At 38.0% G+C, this 24,931-nt stretch overlaps 1 pseudogene; it reads right to left on the bottom strand.

Moving 5' to 3' along the window:
- LOC108521926 (E3 ubiquitin-protein ligase TRIM38 pseudogene) overlaps positions 1-24,931 on the bottom strand; it is a 63,710-nt pseudogene that overhangs the window by 31,108 nt on the left and 7,671 nt on the right.

Below are 24,931 nucleotides of genomic sequence, written 5' to 3'. Positions count from 1 at the left end.
AAAAAAAAAAAAAAAAAAAAAAAAAAAAAAAAAAAAAAAAAAAAAAAAAAAGAAGCATATTATTTAATTTTCATGTATTTGCATGGTTTTGAGGATTCCTTTTGGAGTTGATTCCCAATTTTATTCTACTGTAGTTTGAGAGAGTACTTGTTATAATTTCGATTTTTGTAAACTTACTGAGACTTGTTTCATGGCCTATTACATGGTCTTCTTGGAGAATGTTCCATGTGCTGATGAATAGAATGTATATTCTGCAGTTGTTGGGTAGGATGTTCTGTAAATATCTGTGAAGTTCATTTGTTCGAGGGTATAGTTTAAAGCTCATTTTTTCTTTGTTAACTTTCTGTCTTGATGACCTCTCTAGTGCTGCCAGTGCAGTATTTAAGTCCCTCATTATTACTTTGTTGCTATCTATCTCATTTCTTAGGTCTGGTAGCAATTGTTTTATACATTTGAAAGCTCCAGTGTTTATATATTTAGAACTGTGATGTTTTCCTGTTAAGCTAGTCCTTTTATCATTATGTAATGTCTCTCTTTGTCTTTTTTAACTTTGATGCTCTAAAGTCTGTTTTGTCTGATATAAGAATAGCTATTCCTGCTTGCTTTTGGCGTCCCTTTGCATGGAATATTTTTTTCTACCCCTTTACCTTAAGTTTATATGAGTCCTTATGTGTCAGGTGAGTCTCTTGAAGACAGCAGATATGTGGTTGCTGAATTCTTACTCATTCTGCAATTCTGTATCTTTTAAGTGGATCATTTAGGCCATTTACATTCAAAGTTAGTATTGAGATGTGAGGTACTATTCTACTCATCATGCTATTTGTTGCCTAAATACCTTGTGGGGTTTTTTTTTATTATTGTGTTATTGTTTTATAGGTCCTGTGAGATTTATGCTTTAAGGGGGTTCTATTTTGGTGTATTCCGAGGATTTGTTTCAAGAGCTACCTTTTGCGGTTCTTGCAGTGTTGGCTTGGTAGTGGCGAATTCTCTCAGTGGTTGTTTGTCTGAAAAAAAACTGTATCTTTCCTTCATTTACGAAGGTTAGTTTGGCTTGATACAAAACTATTGGCTGATAATTGTTTGGTTTAAGGAGACTAAAGATATGATCCCAATCCCTTCCAGCTTGTAGAGTTTCTGCTGAGAAATCTACTGTTAGTCTGATAAGTTTTCCTTTATAGGTTACCTGATGCCTTTCCCTCATAGCTCTTAACAGTCTTTCCTTCATCTGGACTTTAGATAACCTGATGACTATGTGCCTATGTATGTCTTTTTGTGATGAATTTCCCAGGTTTTCTTTGAGCTTCTTGTATTTGGATGTCTAGATCTCCAGCGAGGCCAGGGAAGTCTTCTTCAAACATGTTTTCCAAACTTTTAGATTTCTCTTCTTCCTTGGGAACACCAATTATTCTTAGGTTTGGTCATTTAATGTATTCCCAAATTTCCTGGACACTTTGTTCATTTTTTAATTCTTTTTTCTTTGTCTTTGTTGGATTGGGTTATTTAGAAAGCCTTGTCTTTGAGCTCTGAAGTTCTTTCTTCTACGTGTTTGTTTCTTTTGCTGAGAATTTCCAGTGTATTTTGCATTTCTCTAAATGTGTCCTTCATTTCCAGAAGTTGTGATTATTTTTATTTATGCTATCTATTTTTCTGGAGATTTTCCCAGGCATATTCTGTATCATTTTTTTTTTTTTATTTCTTTAAGTTGGTATTCAGCTTTCTCTGGTGCCTCCTTGAATAGCTTAATAATTGACTTTCTGAATTCTTTTTCTGGCAGTTCAGAGATTTCATCTTGGTTTGGATCCATTGGTGGTGAGCTAGTGTGATCTTTTGGGGGACATTAAAGAAACTTGTTTTGTCATATCACCAGAATTGTTTTTCTGGTTCCTTCTCATTTGAGTAGACTATGTCAGAGGGAAGATCCTGGGCTCAAGGACTGCTGCTCAGATTCTTTTGTTCCACATGACGCTGCCTTGATATGGTGTCCTCTCCATTCCCCTAGGGATGGGGCCTCCTGAGAACTGAGCTGCAGTGATTGTTATCACTCTTCTGGATCTAGCCATACAGAAGAGCTATGGGACTCCAGGCTGGTACTGGGGAATGTCTGCAGAGTCCTGTGATACAATCAGGTTTCTCAGCCATGGATACCAGCACCTGCTCCATTGGAGGTAGTAGGCGAGTGAAGTGGACTCTGTGAGGGTCCTTGGTTGTAGTTTTATTTAGTGTGCTGGTTTTTTGTTTGTTGGCCTCCAGCCAGGAAGTGAGGCTTTCAAGAGAGCATCAGCTGCCATAGTATAGGGTGGATGTAAGCTTGCCCTAGGGTTACCTGGATAACTATTAGGGTTTCTCACATGGTGGGCAGTGCCATGGAACTCCCAAGAGATTATGTCCTTTGTCTTTGGCTGCCAGGGTGGGTAGAGAAAAACCATAAGGTAGGGGAGGGTTAGGCATGTCTGAGCTCAGACTCCCCTTGTGCAGGGCTTGCTGCAGCTGCTGTGGGAGATTAGGGTGTGGCTCTCAGGCCAATGGAGTTATATTCCCAGGGGAATTATGGCTGCCTTTGTTGTGTTGTACATGGCTCCAGGGAAGTTGGGGAAAGCCACCAGTGACAGGCCTCACCCAGCTTCCACACAGCCAGAAAGGCCAGTCTCACTCCCCCCATGCCCCCAAAACAGCACCAAGTTTATTTCCAGGCAGTCAGTGAACAGGGTTGAGAACTTGCTCCAGGCTACCAGCCACCCCACTGAGAAAGCAAGCAGGGCTTTCAATTTTCATACCTCCCCATCTGCCACAGCTTCTGTGCTTGTATCTGCATTCCCTGTTTGCTGCCTCTCCTGGATTCTGTCCAGGAAACTTCATGTATGGTAAAAACTGTTACAAAGTTCAGCTGGAAGTTCCCATCTACCAGTGGTCTTTCCAACAAATTGACCCATTTTAAGATAGAAAAAGATGTTGTTGAAAATGAAGCCTGCAGCACCACACCAGACCATCCACATTAAATTTGGGAGGAAAAAATTAGTCTTATTTGTCCACTAATTGAAGAAGACCAACAATTAACAGCACAAACAATAGCCAACACTACAGACGTCTCAATTGTTCAGCTTACACAATTCTGACTAAAAATTAAATTTGAACAAACTTTCCACTCAACAGGTGCCAAAGCCATTGCACCCAGATCAACTGCCAACAATAGCTGCCATTGCAATGGAAATTTTAAACAAGTGGGATCAAGATACTAAAGCATTTCCTCAAATAATTGTACCAGGAGATGAAGAATTGCAACATGGTTTTACCAGTATGATCCTGAAGACAAAGCACAATCAAAGCAATGGCTACGAAGAGATGAAAATAGTCCTGTCCAACCAAAAGCAGATCAGTCGGGAGCAAAGATAATGGCAACAGCTTTTCAGATACTTGAGGTATTTTGCTTATTGACTTTCCAGAGAGCCAAAGGACAACAACATTTGCTTATTATGAAAGTGTTTTGAGAAAGTTAGTCAAAGTTTTAGCCAAAAAAAACCCAGGAAACTTCACCAGGAGTCTTTCTCCACCATGACAGTGTTCCTGCTCATTCCCTCATCATGCCAGGACACTGTTATGAGAGTTCTGATGAGAAATCACTAAGCATCCACCTTACCACCCTGATTTGGCTTGACTCCTTCTACCTTTGTTTTCTTTCCTAATTTTAAAACATCTGTAAAAGGTGCCCATTTTTTTAGTTAACAGTATGTGTGTATATATGTATATGTATATATACACACATATATACAGTATGTGTATATATGTATATATAACAGTATGTGTATATATATTTGCATATATATACATATGTGTGTGTATATATATATACACACAGAAATAATTTGGGTTTAGAAAGCCTTGTCTTTGAGCTCTGAAGTTCCTTCTTCTACCTGTTCGATTCCTTTGCTAAGACTTCCCAGTGTATTTTGCGTTTCTCTAAGTGTGTCCTTCATTTCCAGGAGTTGTGATTATTTTTTATTTATGCTATCTGTTTCTATGAGAGTTCTGACAAGAAATCATTAAGCATCCACCTTACAATTCTGATTTGGCTCTTTCTACCTTTGTTTTCTTTCTTAATTTTAAAACGTCTGTAAAAGGTGCCAATATATAATAATAACATATTGTGTTATTTAGAAAGCTTGGTCTTTGAGTTCTGAACCTAAATGTTGGGTTTTTAGAAAGGCTTGTCTTTGAGCTCTGAAGTCAGAGCTGTAGTCTTTTATATATACATACAAACAAAGGTAGAAGTCAGTCACGTATATATATATGTGTGTGTGTGTATATATATATGAGAATATTGACATGGTTAAATTCCCAGGACTCAGTTATTTAGGATTGGAGTAAATGGCTCTTTAACTTGATGAAGCTTATGTTGAGAAATAAAATTCATATTTTAATTTTAATTTTATTTAATTTTTTAATTCAATTTTCCATGAATTTTTTGAAGCCTCCTCATATAAAATGCAATTTCCTGCCATCTCAAGGTTTTAGGCAAAGTAATTCAAAGTAAAATAATCGAAAGTGATATGAAAAGCTTTCTTAGGTGGTGAGATAAAGGAAAATCTTCCTGAACAGAATATTACAATTTTACGGGAGCTAGCAGATCATATGCTATCTTATAGTTGTTCTTCCTACTTATCAATATATTCTAATCAGTTTCTTTGGATTTGACCAACAAGTTTAGCCACTTTTTTCTTTTAAGAAAGAAGAGCTAAGAAGGAGTTATAAAGAGATACAACACTGACATAGAATTATTGCTTCTTCCTGATGCATTTATTTTAATTCAAATTCTTTCAATTATTATTGAGGCTAAATATGTATGTTTCCACATATTTATTGGCCATTATCATTTATGTGTATGTGTGTGTGTTTGCGTGTGTGTGTGTGTGTGTGTGTGAATTGTCTATCATGAAGTCTTTTTTGATCCGCAACCAAAAGTGATTTAATTTACTTGGAAGTTAAATAGAATTTTATTTGTACCTCTTTTGACATTTATCATACTTGACTTACTATTTAAAATACTTTTGTGCTTGTCTTATCTTCAGTGTGTAAATTCTTCGTGCTGTGAAATTATTTCTTTAATCTGCATTCCCTTTTTATCTAAGATAACATAATGTAGCATAAAGTAGAAGCTCATTAAGTATTTCTTGAATTATGCTGAATTGTGAATGGGTAGGGACCTGATCTCAGAGAGCCTCACCTAGTCTTTTCTAAGTCTTTAGGTATTTTTTATTTACTCTGTTTTATGAATTTAGTAATAATCCTTGTCCTAAGATAGTATATAGTATAGATTAAAGAAAAAAATTGTCATATCATTTTTAATTTTTTGATGTTAAGCACAAGTTTCTTTCAATATATACATTATTTTCATTTCTGTCTCTTCATAAATATCTGACCCCTTGCTATCATCACTTCTCTCTCTCTCTAGATTTGCATTTGTCCTTTATCTACATGTTGATGCTGTCTCTTGTGGCGATGATGGCTGTGTTCACCAACCTGCTTCAAGAGTCACTACCAAGCCTTGTCTTCAGCTATTCCAACTTCCTCCAACTGCATACAAAGCCCAAAGGAACCATTTACGAACACAACTAGTTAAAGAAAATTATCATATTAGTTTTAATAACATAACAGATAACAATATTAACCTCAAGTACACAAATTTAAAGTGGAATCAGGTTGCTGACCCTGCCATTATTCTAAGTATATATAAATAAATGCTGTAATCAAGGGAACATGTTACTAAATAAAGCTAAAATACTATGCTATTAGAAATGGTGAGGTTAGAATCTTTGTTTCTCCATGGCTTAAGATCATGATGTCTAGAGAATTCAGCTTTGTCATTGCTACTTATAATCCTTTAATATGCTATGCTCGAATGGATATAAACTAGTCCCATACATCCATGGGTCTGCAACAGCTGAACCTCAGCAGGTAGCAAGAGGATGATATTAACTGGGTTGTGTGAAGTCCTACAAGCCTACACAGAGCTGGTTGCCATGGTGGTGGCTAGAACAAAACTACCAGTCAAAGGCTCCAGGGACGGAGAAGGTCAAAGGACGCCAAGTGGTGCAAAAAAGGCAGCTGAAACAGATCCTTTTCAAGTGGTGAATTGTCTCTGATGATTAGGATCTGGAGTCTGCTATCAGAGATCAGGCAAGCAAATCTCTTGCCAAGAGAATGTAATTTGAACAAGGCCTGTTTCTATTTTTATTACACAAGAGAGCCTGTCATTAAGAAATAATTAGGTATTTCTTGCCAGGTGGGCAAATCCATCTCTTTTGAGGCAACATAGGTGCTTTAATATTCTAAATGTAGAATCTCAGACATGCAGAACCCATCTCTTAAGCCTAGAAGAAACCCAGGGCAGAAATACTTGACTTTCAGAGCAGAAACCTGAAACCCAGAATGTTTAAGCATAACTTGTCAAAAATCGCAGCTACTAAACAGAAGGATCAGAGCAGTAGCAGTCATCGGTCTTCCAATACCCTGGCCAAGGCTTTTAAGAGTGTACCTTACCTTGTAAATATACCTTCCTTGAGCCCCTCTGGTAATGGCTGTGGGACAAGTTGCCTGGCCCCTGGCTCCCATCATGCCACACCCACACTCACGCCTCTACCTCCAAACAATACCCTGACAAGCAAGGCCCCAACCTTTATGCCATTTCCTAGGAACATAGCTAGCATCTAAGAGTCATCATCACTTTCCTCAGTATGTGTAAAAAGTTTTGGCTGCACCCAGGGAACAGCATGATCTGCTACACTCTAGAAATACCAAGGACTGTGTGTCATGTTCAGGTTTTTGGTGAGTACAAGAGGGCTGTCCTGACAAGTCTCAGTAGCAGGAGTGGGCTGCATGTCCCTCAAAGTGGTCTCTCCCCGCAGAGAGAATGTCAAGAGAAAGTTCATCTGTGGCCAGAAATCGCCCAACCCAGATTATTAGGTGCCTTTGTGAAAGTCCAAAATATTATCCTCAAGCTAGACGTAGATCCTAATAACAACTATACCCCTAAAACAGGGCTCTGACCAGGCAATTGGCTTTTTCCTCACTGCTTCAATTTAGGAAACTGACTGAGAGGCTGCCTTTCTCAGAGATTTGAAAATTGTCACTACCCTTTGCTGCCTGAAATGCCTTAGAGGGAGCTGATGCACACCCCCTACAAGTGGTCAGTTTTCCCTGAGGATGGGAATCTGGATGCTGCTGTCAGAGACCTTGAACTGTCTGTCTAAAATACTGTGTCTAATCAGTAGTCCTGGAATCATTCATTCATCACGTACTAAAAGAATGCACACCTGGCACAAATTTCTACTGATGCTAGGCACTATGCAGACACCAGAATCTAGGCAGGACAGAGAGCTTACCATCTCCTTCTAGTCATGGATATAAGAATAGTTAGCAAAGCAGTTTGAAGGTTTTATACGAATTTGTTTTAGGTAGAAGCCTGAGGAAGGCAATATTTAGGAATAATTAATGTTCTGAATTCTGATCTAAGAGAAATATTCTGACAATCTAAGATACACAATACAATAATCCATCCTTACGTACATTCTTGCCAAAAAAAAAAATCTATCCATATCCATCAGAATAGAATTTTAATTTTTTTTTTTGCTTTTTTTTAAATTGAGCAATTATCAGTTTTTTTAAGACCATTCACGTGGGTCAGTACTAGTTCAATGAAAACAAGTGTGAACAACAGGTAAGTGAAGAGATAAAAATTATGAATGAATGGAAAAGCAAACCCTCAGATCAGGCATCCTTTACCTAATAAAGGTTCAAATGGCAGGGACAGACTGGCACTGACAAATGACAGTGCTGAAATTACCAACAGTCCTCCTTCAAAACTAAACCTATGGCTTTGAACACTGTGCATCACATTAACAATAAAGAATTCTAAATATTTTTTCAAATATCAGCATAAGAAAATGTTGACATGATATCAAACTGTAGTAATGAATAAAACATAGTATATATGAAATGTACAAATAGTCTTGTCTACTTTGATAATTGTGTTGAAAACATTCAGGTAGTCTGACATAGATATAAGAAGCAGCTAAAATTCCCACTGGGTAACTCTTTTATTGTATTTATTTTATACAAGAAAAGGCTACAAATGCCTGCTTCTAATTCTCCCGAAAATTAAAATTTATGTGAAGATTCAGTAAAAAAGTAGATAGAAAGGAAAATATGTATATGCGATTTCTTTAGAAACAAATTCTCATCTAATTTTAGATGGGGAATGTATTACTTTAGGGAATGTTTGTTTTTAATATTTACACTATGAAATATTTTCCCCCAATCACTAGGATCCTTTAAGTATGATAGGGTAAATGTTTATTTAGCATAGACCTAGAGTACTAAAAGTCTAGAGCACTCCAAAAGATTCTCAGTAATCTTTTGATTGATTTAATTTATAATTACTGTAGTGGGTTGAATAATGTCTCCCCAAAACTTCTTGTCTATTAAGAACTTCAGAAAGTAAGCTTATTTGGAAATAGGGTCTTTGCAGATGTAATTAGTTAAGGATTGACATGAGATTATACTAAATTAGAGTGGGCCCTAAATCCAATGAAGTGTCTTTCTAAGAAACAGAAAAAGGACACACAGACAGAGCAAGGAGGCCATATGAAGAGGGAGGAAGAGATTGGAGTCATGCTGCCACAAGCCAAAGAACACTAGTAGCCATCAAGAGCTGGAAGAGGCAAAGAAGGACTCTTCCCTACAGCTTTCAAAGGAAAAGAGGCTTTCTGGCTTCCAGAACTGTGAGTGAATAAGTTCCTGTTGTTTTAAGCCATGGTTATCCCAATTTGTTATGGTAACCATAGGAAATGAATGCAATGGGCATAATCCATTCCAGTGCCGAAGTCTTTCTTTGATGTAAGTTTAGCCTGTAAGCAGACAAATCTGTTCCCTTTACTGTTAGATCTCAATTTAACACATTACTGAATTGGTTGTAAATAATGTGTAACAATGGTGCTCAAGAATCAATTCTTTTTCCAAAGGTTCTTAATTTGAGGAAAAGTTACTTCATTAATAAGAAGTATCGTAGATCTCATTACTTACTGGTATTCTTCATGTTTCCTCCTCTTTAAATACTTTTAAAGTTAATTTTAAAGTGGCAGACTTAATGAATTAATATTTTTCAATATACTGTGTTTGTTAATCTCAACTTAGTCTTTACATTTTACAAGATGCAGTAATCAAATTGTTTTTTATGTAAATGATATTTCATCTCTTGAAAACTATCAAAGAATAAAGAGCAAGCTCTACACTTGCCATAGGCAAGGTGATCTCAACTGTCACTTTACAGGCTGTACCTGAGGGGGACTTTATTTAATCCTCCCTAATGTTTCCTGTGGTGTATAAAATGACTCATTCAGGCTTTGCCATTCCAGCGTTTGTTTCTTGTCCAGGAACCAGTAAAGTCTGGCTTTCCATCTGGGCTTCCTCCAGGTCTCTTGCCTGTCAGAGTGTCAAGGCCAGCAGGAGTTCAGTATCACTTACCCTTTATGGGATCGTGTTCCTACCAACTGTATTATTCTTTTAGGTTCACACTTAAAGGGCATGTGAGACTTACAGCTAATTCAATGGTTCTAAGTCGCAGTTGCAGGAGCCTTTAAGAGAATATGTCTTTAAAAATCACAGGGCTGGTTGGCGTGGCATGGTGGCTCACGCCTGTAATCCCAGCACTTTCGGAGGCCAAGGCGGGCAGATCACAAGGTCAGGAGTTCGAGACCAGACTGACCAGCATGGGGAAACCCCATCTCTAATAAAAATACAAAAATTAACCGGGAGTGGTGGTGTGCACCTGTAATCCCAGCTACTCAGGAGACTGAGGCAGGAGAATCCCTTGAACCCAAGAGGCGGAGGTTGCAGTGAGCCAAGATTGCGCCACTGCACTCCAGCCTAGACAACAGAGTGAGGCTCCATCTCAAAAAAAAAAAAAAAAAAAAAAAAAAAAAAAAAAAAAAAAAAAAAAAAATCATAGGGCTGGTTATATGTTGCTGCCTACAAAAGCTACCAGGCCAGATTACAGGTCCTATTAAAATAAAACCAAAGTGATACTCCTTACCAATCATGTATTAGAATACTTGAAGTCAAACAAATGCTTTAATGCTTTGTTCTTTAAAATGGAGACATGTGTTAAGTTTTGAGAAGGCACTCATATCGTTAATCTCACATGAGGGTCTGAAACAGGGAACTTCTCAATAATAATTTCTTCAATCTCATGAGGACAGAGAGTGTGATCCTCATTCCACAGGAGTAGGGTTTCTTATCAGTGAGCCTCTGAGTTCAGGTGGATGAGATCAAATTAATGTGTTGACAGAGGCAAGGCCAAGGAAACGTTTGGAAAAAAAAAAAAAAAAAGCAGCCCCTGCCTTCGGCTCCTGGAACATGCGATGCAGAACAAAAACAAGAGCACAGGACGCCATGCAGAATGAGTGCTCTCTTCCTCACTGCAATCATATTTCCCAGCATCTAAGGATCCGTTTTATAAGAACTACAGTTGGTTCCTGTCCTGTAATATGTCAAAGTATGTGCCTGGAAAGATGAAATATCAGCAGAATTAAACAGCACCCCATGGGTTCCTGACACCTAGTATAAAATATATCTTAATCACTTGATTTTCCTTCTTCTGTGACTGGTTAGCAATGTAAATTATTACTATATTTTAGGATGTTTATGAGCTCTACTTTATACTGAGTAGAAGTTTCAACTATAACCAAACTCCTTAATGTGGTGTTTAAGATCTTTCATAATATGACCCCTTCTTACAGCTTTAATTCTTTCCCAACTCCTCCCCTTGACTTCTGGCTCCAGCAAACCTGAAGCTCTTTCATATTAGGAAGAGTTGTGCTAAGTGTAAGATTACAGCAGTTGACCACACACCATTCTTGCCTTCAAGAAAGTAAGAAGACTTATAAATACAATAACCATCCCTATACAAGAGCACAGGACACCTAACCTAGTCTTGGAGTAGTAGAAGGCTTTCTAGGGAAAATATCTATAGCAACATCTGAACAATAACCAAGGGTTAGGCAATTGAGATTGTGTGGACAAGTATTCTTTACATAGAAAACAGCCTGTACAAATTCTTGGCCATCAGAAGTTCCTTATAAACATCATAAACATTCTTTAGTTTATCCACAGTTTAATTTGTCCATGGTTTCTAAGTGCCAGTTAACGTGGGTGAATTTAAAGTGAGTTCTCAATATGAGTGTTCTCCCCTGTAGGTTCTCTTAAGTTTCATCAGTTTCCTATGCTCAGACCAGTTTTACGAAAACAATAAACACGCCTACAGATGTAAGACTGGAATGCTGTAAGTACTATTTTGTGAATTGCTATGCCCCAAGTACAATATTCTTCCCTAAACAATAATGCCTGGGCCTACCTGGCTCTGTTAATTGTTTTATTTCACTTACTTTTCAAATTGTTCTCACTCTTCATTAGATTGAAAACCTGTGATCTCCATAAATGACCAGTCCTGAATGCAAACTTAGCTTTGAACAGCTGTTTCTCTTCTGTAACTTTTTATATTTCATACGGCTCAGCTTCACTGGTCTCCCTGACAATATCCTCCTTCAAAATACAGAAGTAAAGCAGAAACAATGTTATCAACCATGCATGCTAAAACATGACATTTCCCCACCTCCCTATTGGCCTGACCCTTCTCATTTGTCATACCTTGGCCTCGTCTCAAGTTCCTCTAGACATCCCCTATGCTACTGAAAAAATATGTTGGAGGAGAACTTGGCAAAATACGGCCCTTCTTCGGCTAAATATACATGTGTAATACACATATATGTTCAGAAAATAAGTAGGCAGAACTGATTTCACATATACCAGAGTGGCACCATATCTGGTCTCCATAAATGTCAGTTAAGCAGGAGAATGAGCTTGGAGTTGGTCCAGAGACTAGAAACTCTTGTATGTTCAATTCTTGGCACTTTCTTTTGACTTGCAACGTTATGTTTCACAATATATTTTATCCTTTTTGGCACTCAATTGTCTTCCTCTCTTAAGTGGCAATAATGGCTTCCTGGTCTCCATTCTCACATTGTGTTTACTTCCCAATTTCTGTGTATAGTTTACACTGATTTTGATAGGTGTTCAATTTAGAGAGAGGAAGGAAGTACAGGTACATGAGGAAAAGCACAGCTCTTTTGGTTTGTAAAACTACTTGATTAAAATCAGGATATGAGGTACATATATTGTCCATGTAAGCCAATTTTGATTGCCAAAATCTGATGCTGAAATATGCCCACATTTTTACCCATCACTCATGGCATTTACTGTATACTCCAAAAGATAAAATACCATGTTATAATGCTAGAAGTTTTGCTAGGAAATATCCACATTCTTCAATTAAAATTTTAAAATAAATTTCCTCTGCTAAGAATAAAGACACAAAAACATAAATCAGTAGACTTTTTTTAGTTCCAACAGTAAATAAATTCTGATTTTAATTACCTTCATTTGCTGCCTGGTTTTTTAAAAAGGAAAAAAAACAATAAAATTAAAACAAAAATCTGTGGCAATGCTTTTCTTCAGCAGAGCTCAAAGAAATCTATAAATACTCCTTCAACCATTTCTGGTATTCTAATTTAAAATGTTCCATCATGCAAGACTGACAAACAATTGTTTCTTATAAAATTACTTCCCATACAAAGTTTAGTATCAGCTCTTATAAGTCATTTCCTATGATTTCTGAATCATTTGATGAATAGTTATGCATCTGTGCATAACTGAGTGACCTAAATTACTTTAACTTCTGATTCAACACGACCCTATTTCATTTTTATATTTAGGTCTATTTTCTTCCCAAGTTTCAATGTCAACATAGAGCAAGGATACTCTTGAAAACTCTTTAAACTATAGCTTTATTGTTTACTTCCTCAAATAAAGTTTTGCCTCTTTTCTTCTGCTAAATTTCTGGTTTTTTGTCTTCTAAGCCATCTTAAACCTGGAGAGGAACCTCAAGACAGGTTGACCAGTTTGACCTCCTAACAAATGTAGGGATACTTTTTAAAATTCCCTGGCAGGTAATCCAGACTATGAACAGCTCCAGAACAGAGAACTCACGAAATCACAACGAAGCCAATTTCTTATATTCCCAAAGTAAGACTTATTATGTGCAATTCCCTATGCCTGATGAGAACAACCTTACTCCAGGTCTCTGCATGGCTTGGTCTCTAGATACATTCAGTTATTGGCTTACATGTCACATTGTCAGAGAGATTTGCCAGTTATTCTCTATTCTCTTACCTATCTTAATTTTTCTTTATAATACTATTATCTGACATTATACTCTAGGTCTACTAATTATTATCGTATTAATTATATTATATCATGTCATAGCGTATCATATTATTAGCCAATTGCTAGATGCCATAGAGAATATAAGCTGAAGCTCTAAGAGAGCAGGAGCTGAGTTCTGTCATCATTGTATCCCTAGCCCCCAGAAATGCCTGGTATATAGGGAATACCAGGAATATTTGCTGACTGACGGAATGTTGAGCTGAAAGGCGCAACCCTGTAACTTTCATCCACTGATCCAAGTCCTGTTTTTTAGAATCACATGAGAGTGAACATTCTTCCACATAACAGCCAACACCCAAATATTTGTAAACAACTTTCAAACCCTTTTCTTTCAGAACTATCAATCATACATCAGGCAGTAGAGAGCATTTTCAGGAGTATGATATTAAAATACGGTTTTTTCACATCAAAGCAAACAATCAGAGAAGTGAATTTAGGGATCAAGAGTAGGGGCTTACGGATGTTAGAGAAAGTACTGTGATCTGGGGTTAGAAGACAGAACTAGGCAACAGGGAAGGAATCCAGACTGTTGCTGTTTCTCTTATTTAAAGAATGTTATAAAGGGAAAATGAGTTGCTAACCCGATACTACAGCTCTTTGACAGAGTAATATAAATTTCAACATGTTGAAAGAAGAGCCTCAATGTTAATTTTTTCTTGACAACAGTTTTCCGTTTTACATGGGGAATTAACATCTAACCCTAGTTTCTTTATCTATAAATTGAGGAGATAGACAAGATTATCTTCAAATTTTCTTACAGCTTTGAAATTATGTTTATAACCAACGTCCACCTAGTGAATAAGTCATCCCATAAGGGACACAGTATTCTGCTGAGATTGGAGATGAAGAGCTTGCTGATCATCTGAGGGACATAAAAGCTCTGGAACTGCATGAGGAACTTGAAAGATAATAATAATAATAACAATAATAATGATAAAGAAGATATTAAGCATCCATGGAGAACCCATTTAGAGGTACAGAGTTAGAGTAGACCGACATTTCACAGTTTGGGATGTTTGCTGATGCTATCTGGACCAGGAGGAGAGGGCAGAGAGTGTATCATGCAAGTGACTCAAGCCTGAGACTGGGCAAAGCAGAGGCCATGAGATTCTAACGTAACCATGAGAGTGGTATTCTGGTCATGGGTACATCTTGAGAGAGAAAGTACAGCCAGAAATAGATTAATGAATTAGTCAGATTGAGAGAAATGAGACAGGGAGAGTAAATGAACATTTTATTTCAACATTAACATACATGGCAGGAAGCTAGAATACGCCCTCCAACTATTTACACTGATGGTGCCTATGATGTATGTCTGTTCTTCACTCCTTTCCTCTTTATAATCAGTGCTGACTCTCAAAGGATCTTAAATGCTTGTCTATTATAATTATTTCTAAAATCTTATTCTTCTTTGAGGCATCTTAACTCTTATTCTGCTTTAGAATAATTCTGTATTTGGAAAATTTTCTCTATTTTTTATTCAGGTTTCAATGAGTGTCATGAAAATGACTAAAATTGGGTTGTTGCATATTATCCCGTATGCTTGGCATGTATAACTCAGCTTTTTAAACATTTTCATATAGCTTTTTTACTAAAGGAAGTATAGCATATTCTCAATAATCAATGATAATGGAAGAGGAGACTAGTATGGATAAATTAGATACACAAACCTCATTATAGTCAATAGTTTGAAGGTTCTCTTTGACAGATATTTACCAGACTTCCCAGCAGGAGCAAAATTATTTGGTTTTCAGTCTCATTTGATTCCCAGAAAAGCAGGCAGTCAGGGCTAGGTAAGGGCTAAGTGTGGATATTCTGCCACAGAGTCTATCCTATGTTCAGTGACGGCATCCACTGGGCTCTCCTGTGTGCTACTCTCTTCCCTCCTGAAAAAGTTCCATCCACTTTCTTTTCCTTCAGAATGTCACCTGGCACTATTAATCAAGCAGCCTTCAGCACACTCATCAAGTTATTTTCATTTACATTCTTAATTTTCTCATTAAATTATCTCCATCTTCTCTGTTTTTTGTTTAGTTTTGTTTGTTTGTTTTTTGAGATGGGGTTTCGCCCTTTTTGCCCAGGCTGGAGTGCAGTGGCATGATCTTGGCTCACAGCAACCTCCACCTCCCCTGTTCAAGTGATTCTCCCGCCTCAGCCTCCCGAGCAGCTGGGATTACAGGTATGCACCACCATGCCCGGCTAATTTTGCATTTTCAGTAGAGACGGGGTTTCAATATGTTGGCCAGGCTGGTGTTGAAATCTTGATGGTGGGTAATCCGCCTGCCTCGGCCCCCCCTAAGTGTTAGGATTACAGGTGTGAGCTACCGTGTCCAGCCTCCATCTTCTCTTTGGAAAACTGGTCCAGCACTGGGGTCTCAAATTTATTACAGCACTTTTTTTTTTTTTCCTGCCTGTTTCTAATCCTTGAATCCTCTTTGCAGTTCTCTATTTTCATTATCATTTTCTTTTCTAAAACAATGAGCACTTCATTAATGACGAGGCTGTGGCCCAGGCTTTGTTACCTTTCCTAATTCACAAACACTCACATGAAGGCCCTATCATCCAAATATTTACAGATGGCAGCCACAATTCCTTCCTCTTCAAGTTCCCAGTGAGACTTCTTTCCCCCTGCCAACACTATCTTCCACCAGATAAAGTCATTGTTACCTGGAGGAAACTGGTTTCCTGTCTGCAGTTTGCTGAGTCACATCTAGCCATTACTCTGCTGTGATCATCCAACTCTTTTTTTTTTTTACTTTTTGCACCACATACTACATACAGTGCATATCCTCATGCAGCTCTTCAAGGCTTCCTTAGCCAAAACTGAATCTCACCTTTTACATCATGGGCCCTTCTTTCAAATTCTCACTGGCCATTTATCTCATCCACATTCTTTCTCCACCTACTTACTCACGCCTTTCCTATTTTCTACAGTTACCTGGGAGCTACATAAGGAAGCATAACTGTCCCAAACTTTCCAGTTAAAAAAATAGACACCCTGGGCCGGGTGCGGCGGCTCACTTCTGTAATCCCAGCACTTTGGGAGGCCGAGGAGGGCAGATTACCTGAGGTCAGGAGTTTGAGACCAGCCTGCTCAACCTGGTGAAACCCCATCTCTACCAAAAATACAAAAATTAGCTGGGCATGGTAGTGGGTGCCTGTAATCCCAGCTTCTTGGGAGGCTGAGGCAGGAGAGCTGCTCGAACTCAGGAGGCAGAGGTTGTGGTGAGCCAAGATCATGCCAATGTACTCCAGCACTCCATCTTGGGCAACAGAGGGAGACTCCACAAAAAAAAAAAAAAAAAAAAAAAAACCACCACACCCTGCAAGGTAGTTAAATTACCTAAAATTATAGACCAGTCAAGTGTTAATATACTCTAGGTGGTAGGGTGGTAGTGACTCCCTGCAGTCATTAAAGTAACATTGATGTTTTGGAAACAAAAACTGCTGGACAACCTCTTGTGAACATGTTTTGTTAAGACTTTAGGTGAACAGCAAACACTTGGCTGATTCTCTACTACTCCTGCCCCACCTGAGTTCAGAAGTGTATACAGCATTGGTCCCATTCCAAAGGGTGCAGACCAGAGCATGATAAAACTCAATGGCACGTCTGCTTGGCTCCCTCGGCCTTCTTTCCTAGAATTCAAACATCCAGCCTGCCCCAAGGTCTTGGTGAGTGAGAAGAATCACATTTCTCAGAGCTGCTTGACAGATGCATCTTCCTCATTATTTCATCCTCAACAGGTTTCCTCAGCTTAATGTCCAATTCTCTCTTTTCAAATAAAACAACTTGCAGCAAAGTGAGGAATGAAGCCTAGTATTTCATTTAGAGATATCTCAAATTCTGGCATACCTCAGAGATACTGTGTGTTCGGTTCCAGACCTCTGCAATAAAGTATCACAATAAAGTGAGTCATATAAATATTTTTGTTTCCCAGTGCATATAAAAGCTACAATTATACTATGTTGTATTAAGTGTGCAATAGCACTAGGTCTAAAAAAAGCAATGTATATGCCTTAATTAAAAATTACATCATTGCTAAAAAATGCTAAGGATCATCTGAGCCTTCAGAGAGTCATATTCTTTTTGTTAGTGGAGGGTCTTGCCTCAATGTCGATGGCTGCTGACTGATCAGGGTTGCTGAGGGTTGAGGTGGCTGTGGCAATTTCTTAAAACAAAGCAATAATAAAGTTTGCCACATTGACAGACTTTCCCTTTCATGAAAGACTTATCTTGTAGCATATAATGCTGTTTGATAGCATTTTACCCACAGTAGAACTTTTTTCTTTTATTTCAGTTTAAACTGCCAGGATCCATGTGTAGGATGTGCGGGTTTGTTACAAAGGTAAACATGTGCCACGGTGGTTTGCTGCACCTATTAACCCATCACCTAGGGATTAAGCCCTGCATGCATTAGCTATTTATCCTCATGCTTTCCTCCTCCCATCCCCCCAAAAGGCCCTGGTGTGTGTTGTTTCTCTCCCTGTGTCCATGTGTTCTCATTGTTCAGCTCCCACTTAAAAGTAAGAACGTATGGTGTCTAGTTTCCTGTTCCTGTGTTAGATTGCTGAGGATAATGACTTCTAGTTCCATCATATCCATGCAAAGGGCATGATCTTGTTCTTTTTTATGGCTGCATAATATTCCATGTTATATACCTACCACATTTTCTTTATTCAGTCTATCATTGATGGACATTTGGGTTGATTCCATGTCTTTGCTATTGTGAACAGTGCTGTAATAAACATACGTGTGCATGTATCTCTATTAATAAAATGGTTTATATTCCTTTGATCCAGTAATGGGATTGCTGGGTCAAATAGTATTTCTGCCACTAGGTCTTTGAAGAATCACCACCCTGTCTTCCACAATGGTTGAACTAATTTACACCCCCACAAAAGTGTAAAAGTGTTCCTTTTTCTCCACAACCTTGCCAGTATCTGCTGTTTCTTGACTTCTTAATAGTCGTCATTTTGACTGGTGTGAGATGGTATCTCATTGTTTTGATTCACATTTCTCTAATGATCAGTGATGTTGAGCTTTTTTTCATATGTTTCTTGGCTGCATAAATGTTTTCTTTTGAGAAGTATTGTTCATGTCCTTTGCCGACTTTTTAATGGGGTTTTTTCCTTGTAAATTTGTTTAAGTTCCTTATAGATTCTGGATATTAGACCTTCGTCAGATGGATAGATTGCAAAAATTTTTCCCCATTCTGTAGGTTGTCTGTTCACTCTGATGATAGTTCCTTTTGCTGTACAGAAGCTCTTTAGTTTAATTAGATCCCATTTGTCAATTTTTTCTTTTGTTGCAATTTTTTTTTTTTTTTCTCATGGAATCTTTGCCTGTACCTATGTCCTGAAGGGTATTGCCTAGATTTTCTTCTAGGGTATTTATAATTTTGGGTTTTACATTTAAGTCTTTAATCCATCTTAATTCTTGTATAAGGTATAAGGAAGGGGTCTGGTTTCAATTTTCTGCTTATGGTTGGCCAGTTTTCCCAGCACTATTTATTAAATAGGGAATACTTTCCCCATTGCTTGCTTTTGTCAGGTTTGTTGAAGATCAGATGGCTGTAGATGTGTGGTCTTATTTCTGAGATCTCTATTCTGTTCCATTGGTCTGTGTGTCTGTTTTTATACCAGTACCATACTGTTTTGGTTATTGTGCCTTGTGGTATAGTTTGAAGTCAGGTAGCATGATGCTTCCAGCTTTATTCTTTTTGCTTAGGATTGTCTTGGCTATATGGGCTCTTTTATTGGTTCCACTTTAATTTTAGAGTAGTTTTTTCTAANTTTTTTTTTTTTTTTTCTCATGGAATCTTTGCCTGTACCTATGTCCTGAAGGGTATTGCCTAGATTTTCTTCTAGGGTATTTATAATTTTGGGTTTTACATTTAAGTCTTTAATCCATCTTAATTCTTGTATAAGGTATAAGGAAGGGGTCTGGTTTCAATTTTCTGCTTATGGTTGGCCAGTTTTCCCAGCACTATTTATTAAATAGGGAATACTTTCCCCATTGCTTGCTTTTGTCAGGTTTGTTGAAGATCAGATGGCTGTAGATGTGTGGTCTTATTTCTGAGATCTCTATTCTGTTCCATTGGTCTGTGTGTCTGTTTTATACCAGTACCATACTGTTTTGGTTATTGTGCCTTGTGGTATAGTTTGAAGTCAGGTAGCATGATGCTTCCAGCTTTATTCTTTTTGCTTAGGATTGTCTTGGCTATATGGGCTCTTTTATTGGTTCCACTTTAATTTTAGAGTAGTTTTTTCTAATTCTGTGAAGAATGTCGATGGTAGTTTAATGGGAATAGCATTGAATCATGATATTGATTCTTCCTATCCACAAGCATGGAATGTTTTTCCATTTGTTTGTGTCCTCCATTTTTTCCTTGAGAAGTGGTTTGTAGTTCTCCTTGAAGAGGTCCTTCGCGACCCTTGTTAGATGTAATTCCTAGGCATTTTATTCTCTTTGTAGCAATTGTGAATGAGAGCACAATAGAATTTCTTTCAAACTTGAAGTTAATCTTCTCAAACCCTGTCATTGATTTATCAACTAGTTTATGTAATATTCTAAACTCTTTGTTGTCATTTCAACAACGTCGGCAGCGTCTTCACAGAGAGTAGTTTCCATCTCAAAAAAACACTTTCTTTGCTCAGCCATAAGAAACAACTCTTCATTCATTCGCTCCACTTCTAATTCTAGCTCTTTTGCTATTAAAACCACATCCACAGTCACTTCATCCACCAGTATTGAACCTCTTAAAGTCATCTATGGACGACGGGATCAATTTTTCCCAAATTCCTGTTAATGTTCATATTTTGATCTCCTCCCGTGAATCTCAAATGTTCTTAAGGGCATCTGGAATGGTGAATTTTTTCCAGAAGGTCATCAATTTCCTTTGCCCAGATTCAACAAAGGAATCATTATCTATGGCAGCTATAGACTTAAAAAATGTATTTCTTAACTAATAAGACATGAAATTTGAAATTACTGCTTGATCTGTGGGCTGCAGAATGGATGTTGTGTTAGCAAATGTGAAAACAACATTAATCTTTTTTTATATATCCGTAAGAGCTCTTGGGTGACCAGGTGCATTGTCAATGAGCAGTAATATTTTGAAAAGAATCTTTTTTTCTAAGCAGTAGGTCTCAGCAGTGAGCTTAAAATATTCAGTAACTATGCTATAAACAGACTTGCTTTCATCTGGGCTTCATTATTTCATTTATAGAGCACAAAGTAGTTCAGCATAATTCATTCAACTTGAAGTCACCAGCTGCATTATCACCTAACAAGAGAGTCAACCTGTCCTTTGAAGCTTTGAAGCTAGTTGTTGATTTCTTCTCTCTAGCTATGAAAATCCTAGATGGTGTCTTCTTCCAATAGAAGGCCAGTTTATCTACATTGAAAATCTGTTGTTTAGTGTAGCCACCTTCATCAATGAGCTTCACTAGATCTTTTAGATAGCTTGCTGCAGCTTCTCCATCAGCACTTGCTGCTTCACTTTGTACTTTTATGTTATGGAGACAGCTTGTTTCCTTAAATCACATGAACCAACTTCTGCTAGCTTCCAACTTTACTTCTGCAACTTCCTCACTTCTCTCAGCCTTCACAGAATTGAAGAGTTAGGGACTTGCTCTGGATTAGGCTTTGGTTTTAGAGAATGTTGTGGCTGACTTGATCTTTCATGCAGACCCCTGAGCTTTTTCCATATCAACAAGAAGCCTGTTTTACTTTCTTATTATTTGTGTGTTCTCTAGAGCTGCACTCTTAATTTCCTTCAAGAACGTTTTCTATGCAATCACAGTTTGGCTAACTGTTGGCACAAGAGGCCCAACTTTCAACCTGTTTCAGCTTTTGACCTTTCTTCCTCATTTAGTCATTTCTAGTTTTTGATTTAAAGTGGGAGACATGCAACTCTTCCTTTCACTTGAACACAGAGGCCATTGCGGAATTATTATTTATTATTTGGTTTAATTTCACTAATGCTGTGTCTCAGGCAACAGGAAGGCCTGAGTACAGGGGAAAAGATGCAGAGGGGCTACTTGATGGAGTAGCCAGAACACACACATTTATCAGTTAGGTTTGCCATCTTATGTGGGTGTGGTTCTCGGTGGTCCCAGAACAATTAAATAGTAACATCAAAGATCACAGATGGCAGATCACTGTAACATAAATAATAATGACGAAAAATTTGAAATATTGTAATAATTACCAAAACGTGATACAGAGACACGAAGTGAGCATGCCATTAGAAAAATGGTGCAGGTAGACTTGCTCGACACAGGGTTGCCACAAGCCTTCAATTTGTAAAAATACAGTATCCGTGAAGCACAATAAAGTGAGATGTGCCTGTAGGTGGAGAGAGTTTCGGTGTCCTGCTTTGCAATGTACTAAGCCATGCCTTTCGTTGCTCTGCTTTAGATATTCAACTTCACACTCCCTCAGATAAAATGATGAGTGGCAGTCAATGGCATGTTTCTTAAACAAGTCTCAGATATTCTATCTGACAATGTCCCACAATGTCCAGACATAACTTGGGCAAGTTTTAGGACCCGTGATAGAACACAAATTCCTAGGTAAGAACACTTTGATTAGTTTCTATTGCTGCCCAGCAAACTATCACAAGCCTAGTAGCTTAAAACTAGACAAATGTATTATGTTATCACAGATTCTGTGGGTCAGGATTCCAGCACATTTCTGCCGAGTCCTCTACTCACAGTCTCACAAAGCTGTGATCAAAATGCCAGCCAGGACTGCACTTTAAGTTTGGCTTAAAGTTCTAAGGCTTAAGTTCTTCGTCCAGGCTCTTGGGTTGTTGGCAGAATTTGGTTCCTTTGGCTAAAGGACTGAGGTACTCTTTTTCTTGCTGGCGTCACCTGGAACCTGCTTTTGATTTCCTGGAGCCCACTCGTGGTTTCCTGCATGGCCTTTACAGCATGGCTCGTTGCCTCTTCAAGGCCACAAGGACAGCAATTCTCTTGCTGTCTCTCCCTCCATCCCGCTAAGATGAGGTCTTCTATACCATAATGTAATCATAGGACTGACAAGTTCATCAGAGGCACAGGTCCCACCAGTAATCAAGCAGAGGGGATTGTACAGGACAGGTACACTTGGTGGGAAGAGGTAATGTCTCAGGGACCATCTCAGAATTCTGCCTACCTCAATGGAACCATTGGGCAGAAGTCTCTTCCAGAAGAGACACAAGTCATCCATTTTTCTAAGGTTATCACAGTGGACAATTAATTAGATTAAGCAAATCACAAATGCAGCAATCGCTTTTATCAGTGGACGTTTTTCCAACACTGTGAGCCTCATGGGATATTCAAATTGGTCGTGAGAGGCCTGTAGGAACTGTTGTTCATAAACTGAATGTTATTTTGAAAGTCTTCAAGAGAAAGAAAATTCAATAATTTATGCATGGGCACCAAGTATTTTCATTTTTGGCCTAAACCTGATAAGGACTGAAAAGCAATTGCCTTAAAGTTTTGGGCAAGGGTGATTCTTTTGCTGGTAGTTCTAGCTAAGCTTTGAGGAGAAAATTCAAAAGATAATCCTCCAAATAGTCTATCACTTTTAAGGTTCTTTGAGTCACGAAGTAACAACAGCCTATCATAAACTTTTCTCTACTAAAATTTTAGGCTAAGCCTGAAAAATTGTGGTGTTTGAAAGAGAGCAAAATCCTAATAGTCCTCCTCATTGGTATTTAAAAGTTTAGGCTAGCAAAGCTTACAACTACTCTGTGTATGCATTGCATACATAGAGAAAAAATGATTAAAATATTCCAGAGAGACCAGGTGCAGTGGCTCACACCTGTAATCCCAGCATTTTGGGAGGCCAAGATGGTGGATCACCTGAGGTCAGGAGTTCAAGACCAGCCTGGGCAACATGGCGAAACCCTACCTCTACTAAAACTACAAAAATTAGCCAGGCGTGGTGACAGGCGTCTGTAATCCCAGCTACTCAGGAAGCTAAGGTATGAGAATCGCTTGAACCTGGGAGGCAGAGGTTGCAATGAGTTGAGATTGCACCACTGCACTCCAGCCTAGGTGACAAAGCAAGACTCTGTGAAAAAAAAAAAAAGAAAAAGAAAAAAAAAAAGCCAGGGAAACATATCCAATTTGCAGTGCTAGGGTCACATTAAGTAAAATGCAGCATTTTTTGTTGTTGTTTAATTTTTCTATGCTATTGGATAAAACTTTCCACAAACTGTACTAGAATAAAAGACATTTTCTTCCCACAATATTTGCATTTTGAGGTTTCAATATGTGTGATTTAAACAGTGCCAGCTAAATCAATTAAAGCAGCAAGCTAATACCTCCCTAGGTTGTGAGATTGTATACTGTCAAATGGTCATCAGCCTTCCCCAGCATACTGATGCAAATTCTCTTTCTACCACTGCCAATCCATGCCTACCATTATTTGCTCAGGGAACTCAGTAAGAATATGATGATTCAACAAAAACCCACCCAAGTACTACCAAGAAATGACTCAATGCATCTAATCCATAGATATACTGGAGCAGTAGCTTTATCTTTGAAAATAAAAGATCACTTCGTATTTCAACCTTAAGTAAAATGCTGCAGGTTTTTATTGGTATTTTCTAGTTCATGCAATTTGTACCAATTCGGTTATAGCTGAGAATTCTGGCAGTTTTTCTCCTTGTCTGCTTAGGTTTGGGAGGCTTTTTTGTACCATGGAATCTTTCACCATCAATCATCTCATTCCATGCAAAGTCTGTAGGGACTCAAGAGTCAGAGATGTTGCTGGCCACAGCTCCATGAAGGACTTGGCTTGCTGGCATTGTTCTTGGCTCTTCAGGAACTTCTCAACAATGTCCAGGCTTCTCCAGCAGTATCCAGCCCTATCCAGGCCTCCTGAGGGTTTATGCAGCCAGTTTGACTGCTCTCGCTCTATTCTCAGCATTCTTTAATATCTGTAGCTCTTTGGGTGGTGGTAGATCCCAAAATTGAGTTTAGATTGCTCCTGCTGTTTGGTTCTGTGGTAATCCTAAGTACATGTCTTTTATTCTACACCTATACAAATCACAGATTCTGAATCTCTGCCTTGGGATGTGCAACCCATACCCAATGTCAGAGGACATAAAAAATAACATAAACATATTTTTCTATACACAAAACTATTCTGGGAAAATATATAAAAAACTGCAAATAATTGTTGCCTTTGGAGAGGAATGCCAGAGAATTAAAATATTATTCTTTTAAAGAAAATTATTCTTTTTTATATACTCATTCTATTTGAATGTGTTCTATTCATTTATTTAATAAATATTTGTATATTTAATTTTTTCCATTAACATGAAAATGAAATTTAAAAATATTGAATAATCAAAAGGAGTCCAGTGTTGTTTGACTTAAGAGGAAACTAGACAAGTCCACGGATGTACATCTATGTTAACTAGGGCTAAAGTGACAAACAACCTCTTCTTCAGCAAGGAGCATTTCTTCATTCAAATAAATCCTTGCCAAATATTCTTCTGAGTGCTACGAAGATTCTAATGAAACACTATGTTTCCATTTTTGGCCTCCAGGAAGCAGAGATGTGACAGGCACATGAACAAATGAGTAGAACATAAAGCAG

Source organism: Rhinopithecus bieti, unplaced genomic scaffold, assembly GCF_001698545.2.
Source record: "Rhinopithecus bieti isolate Rb0 unplaced genomic scaffold, ASM169854v2 scaffold_62788, whole genome shotgun sequence".
In the NCBI taxonomy this organism is placed as follows: domain Eukaryota; kingdom Metazoa; phylum Chordata; class Mammalia; order Primates; family Cercopithecidae; genus Rhinopithecus; species Rhinopithecus bieti.
The sequence above is the reverse complement of the archived record's forward strand: the minus strand, read 5'-3'. Positions and strand labels throughout refer to the sequence as shown.